The sequence below is a fragment of the Sus scrofa genome, chromosome 2 (assembly GCF_054392235.1).
Source record: "Sus scrofa isolate SSC_HxYL_T2T_F1_AM1 chromosome 2, Sscrofa_HxYL_maternal_Yorkshire_Landrace_v2.0, whole genome shotgun sequence".
Taxonomy (NCBI): Eukaryota; Metazoa; Chordata; class Mammalia; order Artiodactyla; family Suidae; genus Sus; species Sus scrofa.
Window position 1 is genome coordinate 85,065,667 of NC_139384.1, and position 7,720 is coordinate 85,073,386.

Sequence of the window (7,720 nt, forward strand, 5' to 3'; positions counted from 1 at the left end):
TGTCTGGCTTATCTCACTGAGCATCATACATTCAGGTCCATACATGTTGCAGCAGGTGTCAGAATTTCTTTTTTAGGGGTGGATAATATTCCATTCTGTGTATAGACCACATTTTGTTTATCCATTCTTCCATTGATGGACACTTGGGTTGCTTCCACCTTTTGGTGCTTTCAATAGGAGTGTATAAGTACCTGTTTGAGTCCCTGCTTTCAATTCTTTTGGTATATACCCAGAAGTGGAATTGCTGAAATGTATGGTAGCTCTGACTAATTTTTTAAGGAACTGCCATATTTTCCTTTTTTTTTTTTTACTTTTAATTTTGAAATAATTGTAGACTCACATAAAAGTTGCAAAAAACACTATGGACAGTTCCCCTACACTCTTCTATACTCAGCTTCCCCCAAATATGTAATATCCTACATAGCTAGAGAACAATATTGAAATCAGGGAATTCACACTGGTAAGATGGACATTATTCTGATTCCACCAGCTTTTACATGTACTCATTCTTCTGATATGTGTGTAGCTTTATGAAAATTTGTCACATGTTTAGGTTCCTGGGACCATCACCATAATCAAGATACAGAACATTTCCATCACTCCAAAGAAAGCCCCTCATAGTCACAACCTTCCCCAAACCTTCACCTGTGGCCATCTCCAATCTGTTCTCCATCACTACAATTTGTCATTAAAAGAATGTCATATAGGGAGTTTCCGGTGACTCAGTGGATTAAGGACCCAGCATTGTCACTGCTGTGATGCTAGCTACTGCTGTGGTGCAGGTCACTGCTGTGGCATGGGTTCATTTCCTGGCCCAGGAACTTCTGCATGTCTCAGGCACAAACAAAAAAAAAAAAATATATATATATATATATATACATATATGGAATGAAACACTATGTCACTTTTGAGACTGCCTTCTTTTGGTGATTGCAAGGTTTTTTTTTTGTCTTTTTTTTTGCTATTTCTTGGGCCTCTCCCGCAGCATATGGAGGTTCCTAGGCTAGGGGTCGAATCGGAGCTGTAGCCACCAGCCTACGCCAGAGCCACAGCAATGCAGGATCTGAGCCACGTCTGCGACCTACACTGCTGCTCAGGGCAACGCCACATCATTAACCCACTGAGCAAGGGCAGGGACCAAACCCGCAACCTCATGGTTCCTAGTCGGATTCGTTAACCACTGCGCCATGACGGGAACTCCGATTGTAAGGGTTTTAAGATTAATCCAAGTTGGTGCATGTATCTACAGTTCATTTTGTTGTTGCTGTTGTTACTGAGTGGCATTCCATTATGTGGACTTAATCTACATTTCCTTTCTTCCTTTTTTTTTTTTTTTTTTTTTTGGTCTTTTGTCCTTTTAGGGCAGAACCAGTGGCATATGGAGGTCCCCAGGCTAGGGCTCTAATTGGAGCTGTTGTTGCTGGCCTATGCCAGGGCCACAGCAATGCCAGATCCAAGTTACACCACACTCACAGCAACGCCGGATCCTTAACCCACTGAGCAAGGTCAGGGATCAAACCCACAACCTCATGGTTCCTAATTGGATTTGTTTCCACTGTGCCATGACAAGAACTCTTCCACATTTTCTTAATTCCTTCAATTTACAATTTGTTTATCAATTCACCCATTGAAGGACATTTGGGTTGTTTCCAGTTTGGGGTCTATTACAAACAAAGCTTTTAGAAGTTCCCTCTTTTGCTCAGCCAGTTAATAATCCAACATAGTGTCTGTGAGAATGCTGATTGGATCCCTGCCTCATTCAATGGGTTAAGGAACCCACATGGCCCACAAGCTGCAGCACAGGCCGGCAGCTGTAACTCCAGTTCACCTGCTAGCCCAGATGCAGGTGCAGCCATAAAAAGAATAAATAAACAAATAAATAAATAAAGCTTTTATGAACTTTCATGTTCACATTGTTTGTTTGTTTTTTGTTACCCTGCCACATACGTTCCCTGGCCAGGTATCAGATCCAAGCTTCAGTTGGAAACTTCACCTTAGCTGCAGAAACACTGGATCCTTTAACCCACTGCGCTAGGCTGGGGATCGGACCTGCATTCTGGTACTGCAGAGACACCACTGCTGGGTCATATATGTGTTTAACTTTCTAAGAAACTGCCAAGTCATTGTCTGAAGGGGCTGCACCATTTTTCCATCCCCACTAGCAACATACAAAAGTTCTGATTGCTCTGCATCCTTGTCAGAGGTTGGTTATTATCAGCCTTTTATTTTTATTCTAGTCACTCAAACAAGCATGTGGTAGTGTCTCATTGTGGTGTTTTGTTTTGTTTTGTTTTTCCTTAATTTTACCTTTTTGTCTAAGCTTGTGGCATGTGGAAGTTCCCAGGTCAGAGACTGAACCTGAACCACAGCAGCGACCCAAGCCTTGGCAGTGACAAGACAGGATCCTTAACCCACTGAGCGAGGCCAGGGATCAAACCTGAGTCCTCATGGATTCTAGTTGAGTTCATTACTGCTGAGCCACGACTGAAACTCCCATTTTCATTTTATAAAAATTATGTCATAGGAGTTCCTGCTATAGCACAGTGGGTTAAGGGATTGGCTGTTGTCTCTGCAGTGGTGAGGGTTCCACCTCTGGCCCAAGAACTTCCATATGCCATGGGTGCATCCAAAAAAAAGAGAGAAAGAGGAGAGTCTTCTGTAACTTTTTGTCATCTGTGAGTTTACTGCTGCCAAATATTTCTTTCAGGACTATACTGGAACATATTTTTTCCCTGTCTCTGCCACATCCATGGCTTGTGGAAATTCCTGGGTCAGGGACTGAACCCATGGCCCCACCAGCGACCCCCACCACTATAACAACAATGCTGGAAACTTAACCCACTGAGCCAACAGGGAACTTCATGTTTTTCTATTTTTTTTCCATCAATGGATATTTGTGTAGTTTCCAGATTTTTGCCACAGAGAACATTAGTGTATGTGTCTCCTGATTTTACAAGGTCAAGAATTTCCTAGGGTGCATGCCCAGGGATCAAATTGCTGGGGTGTAGAGAGTCTAAGTAGAGCTAAACTGCAGATCTGAAGGGGTCAGATTGGCCGTTCTTTCAGTTAACCCATTGCCCAGGTGAGAGAGATAAAGTTCAGGGTGCATTTAGAGATAGGCAGGGTGTACACGTGTGATATTAATAATAAATTGTGCCTGAACAAGATAAATGTCGCTTTGGATTGAATCTATCAACAAAGTTATTAAAAATTTATTTCCAGGGAGTGGGGGAGAGTTAAGAGACACCCAAGTCTCTGGGCCCAGGGGACAGATGTACTAAGAAAGATGTGATTGGAACCAATGATAAACAGAGGTAGGTAATAGGGAGAGACTGCTGAGCAAAATGTACTCACTAGTCAGGATAGATAAGGGGCTGGAGGGCCAGAGTCTGTGCTGTAATTGCAACAATAAAAGCTCATATCCTCTAACAAGTGCTGGGAATCAGGTGATTAGCAGGAAACTTGTTTGCCAAGGACAGGAACACCCATTTCATTCCTTCAAGTAGCAGGTGTTATGAGGCTTCCACTATCCAAGGAGCCAGACTGGGAGAGAAAGAAACAAATCCAGTACCTCCCTTGTCTTCAAAATATTCATAACTACACCTTCTGCAGCTCAATACCCAAAAAACCCAATGACCCCATCAAAAAATGGGCCAAAGATCTAAACAGACAATTCTCCAAAGAAGACATCCAGATGGCCAAAAAACACATGAAAAGATGTTCAACATCACTCATTATGAGAGAAATGCAAACCAAAACCACTATGAGGTACCACCTTACACCAGCCAGAATGGCCATCATCAAAAAGGCTACCAACAATAAGTACTGGAGAGGGTGTGGAGAAAAAGGAACCCTAGTACACTATTGGGGGGATTGTAAATTGATGCAACCACTGTGGAAAACAGTATGGAGATTCCTCAGAAAACTAAAAATAGAACTCCCATTTGATCCAGCAATCCCACTCCTGGGCATCCACCTAGAGAAAACCATGACTCGAAAAGACACATGTACTCCAATGTTCTTTGCAGCACTATTTGCAATAGCCAAGACATGGAAACAACCTAAATGCCCATCAACAGAGGAGTGGATCAAGAATATGTGGTACACATACACAATGGAATATTACTCAGCCATTAAAATGAACGAAATACCAGCATTTTTAGCAACATGGATGGACCTAGAAATTATCATGCTAAGTGAAGTCAGCCATACAATGAGACACCAACATCAAATGCTTTCACTGACATGTGGAATCTGAAAAAAGGACAGACTGAACTTCTTTGCAGAAGAGATACTGACTCACAGACTTTGAAAAACTTATGGTCTCTGGAGGAGACAGTTTGGGGGGTTGGGGGAGGTGCTGGGGTTGTGGGATGGAAATCCTATAAAATTGGATTGTGATGATCATTGTACAACTACAAATGTAATAAATTCATTGAATAATGAAAAAATATTTGGGGGATAAAAATAAATAAAATAAAATAAAATAAAATAAAAATATTCATAACTAGATGGGAAGTCACAGTGAGAGGGCAGGGATGCGAATCAGAATGCAGCAAGGGGAAATTCCCTGGTGGCCCAGCAGATTAAGGGCCTGGCATTGTCACTGCTGTGGGTCTGGTTACTGCTGTGGCTTTGGTTCCACCCCTGGCCAAACAAACGAAAATGCAACTAATTTATTGTTCTACAAGAAGGGCAGTCCCCCAAATACATGTGATGGAATACCATACAGCAAGGAAAAATATAAATTACTGTTACATGTTATCACATGGATGAACTGGGAAAGTGAAAGTATCATGGTAAGTAAAAGAAGTTGGACACAAGAGTACATACAGTACAATTCCATTTCCACAAAGCTCTCTAAACACGCAAAACTAATCTCTGAGGATAGAAATCAAAATCTAGGTAGCGGTGGGCTGTAGCCAGCTTGTCCTGGCTCATAGATGGCTATTTTTACCATCCTTTCCAATTTCATGGCAGCTGGAAATCAGTCTCGGTGGGAATACATACACCATAGAAAAGGACAAACACTACAGATTACAAAGCAGCCTCTCCCTGTAAATAAATAAATAAATCTCTCATTTCACAAGCCCATTGTTAAACATTTACCAGCACACTGCTGCTTTGTGGAGCAAGGGGGATTCACTGAACAGGACACTGAGAAAACTTTCTGGAGTTCAGAGTGATGGCAATGTCCTGTATCTCCGGACTTACTGCTGTGGCTCAGCAAAAACAAACCTGACCAGTATTCATGAGGATGTGGGTTCAATCCCTAGCCTCGCTCAGTGGGTTAAGGATCTGGCATTGCTGTGAGCTGTGGTGTAGGTCACAGAAGTGGCTCAGATCTTGCATTACTGTGGCTGTGGATGTGGCTGGCAGCTGTAGCTCCGATTTGACCTCTGGCCTGGAAACTTCCATATGCTGCAGGTGCAGCACTTAAAAGAAAAAAAAAATGTGTTTATTGTATATGTGTTTTGTATTATATGTTATAGCTCAATAAAGAAGACCACATATATATATACACACATATATATGGCCTAAGAAAAAATAGTAGAGAAATCACTTTGCAGAACAGAAGGAAGTTGGAAACGCCCAGATCTGGGAAAGGTCATGGCATTATTTGAAGTTAGAGGAGCATTCTGCATTTTGGGGGAGTGAGTACCAGCAATGAAAGGCAAAACTTTTAAAAGCACTGAGATTGTAGAAATGCAAGAGCAGGTGAATCTGGGATCAGTTTTCATCACTAGAAAGCCATAGTAACATCTTTGCATTTTTAGAGCATTGTTACATTTTGCAATTATATATGTTTAGATTATCTATTTTTTAAACATTGTATCTCTCAGTGTCCAGTGCAGTGTCTAACACATAAAGGAGGAGCAAATTAACTGGTAGGGTTTTTTTTTTTTCTCTTTCCCGCAGAACCAGGGGCATGTGGAGGTTCCCAGGCTAGGGGTCAAACCAGAGCTACAGCTGCCGGCCTATGCCACAGCCACAGCAATGCAGGATCTGAGCTGCATCTGCAACCTACACCACAGTTCACAGCAACACCAGATCCTTAACCCACTGAGTGAGACCAGAGATCAAACACGAAACCTCATGGTTCCTAGTCAGATTTGTTTACGCTGCTGCGCCACAATGGGAACTCCCAAGTTGACTGTTAAAAGAATGACTGCAGGGTGGCTGGACAGGAAATGGGCAGGACTTACCCAGGGCAACAAGAGCACCTTGGCTGGACCTAGAAGAGGCTGACTGAAACTTTCTCTCTCCATTTCTTTCCATATGAAGATGCACCCCACCATGAAATGCACACAAGTGCTCAGAGAAGTGACCAAAAAAAAAAAAAAAAAAAAAAAAAAAAGGCAATGTGGTGGGTTTTTCATAAAGTCGACTTTTTCCTATTTAAGTGATTATTCTTTATTCTGTGCCATGTACTACCTCCCTTTTTCCTTAAATTGGTGTTAAAGTGACCTTTCTTTTTTTTTTTTTTTTTTTTGTCTTTTTGCTATTTCTTGGGCCGCTCCCGCAGCATATGGAGATTCCAAGGCTAGGGGTTGAATCGGAGCTGTAGCCACCGGCATACACCAGAGCCACAGCAACTCAGGATCCGAGCCGCGTCTGCAACCTACACCACAGCTCACGGCAACACCGGATCATTAACCCACTGAGCAAGGGCAGGGACCGAACCCGCAACCTCATGGTTCCTAGTCGGATTCGTTAACCACTGCGCCACGACGGGAACTCCTAAAGTGACCTTTCTCATAAAATGGTGTAGCCACTGTGGAAAACAGTATGATGGTTTCTAAAAAAATTAAACATAAGAGTTATTTTATGGCATATCAGGTTAAGGATACAGCATCATCACTGCAGTGGCTTGGGTCACTGCTGTGATGCAGCTTCAATTCCCCACCCAAGGGCATGTCCACATGTGGCCCAAAAAATAAAAAATAAATAAACGGAGTTCCCGTCGTGGCGCAGTGGTTAACGAATCCGACTAGGAACCATGAGGTTGCGGGTTTGATCCCTGCCCTTGCTCAGTGGGTTAACGATCCGGTGTTGCCGTGAGCTGTGGTGTAGGTTGCAGACGCGGCTCGGATCCCGCGTTGCTGTGGTTCTGGGTAGGCCGGTGGCTACAGCTCCGATTCGACCCCTAGCCTGGGAACCTCCATATGCCGTGGGAGCGGCCCAAGACCAAGAAATAGCAAAAAGACCAAAAAAAAAAAAAATTAAAAAAAAACATAGAATCACCAAATGATATTCAAAAGAGTTGCAAGCAAAGATTTAAAGAGAAATTGATACACTCACCTTCATAGCAGCACTGTTCATAAGAGCCAAAAGGTGGAAACTCGCAAATGTCCATTAACAGATAAGATAAACAATGTAGGGTCCAACCATACAACAGTGTATTATTCAGCCTTAAAAAGGGAGGAAATTCTGACACACACCACAACATGGATGAACCTTGAGAACATGATGCTGAGTGAAATAAGTCTGTCACAAAAGGACAAATACCTTATCATTCCACTTACAGGAGGTCCCTAGAGCAGTTGAATTCATAGAGACAGAAGGAAGAGTGGTGGTCTAGGGGAGTAGAATGGGGAGTTGGTGTTCAATAAGGGGGACGGATTTTCCGTTTGGGAAGAAGATAAAGTTCTGGAGATGGATGGTGGGAAAGGTTGCATAACAGTGTGAATATAGTTACTGCCACTAAACTACACATTTA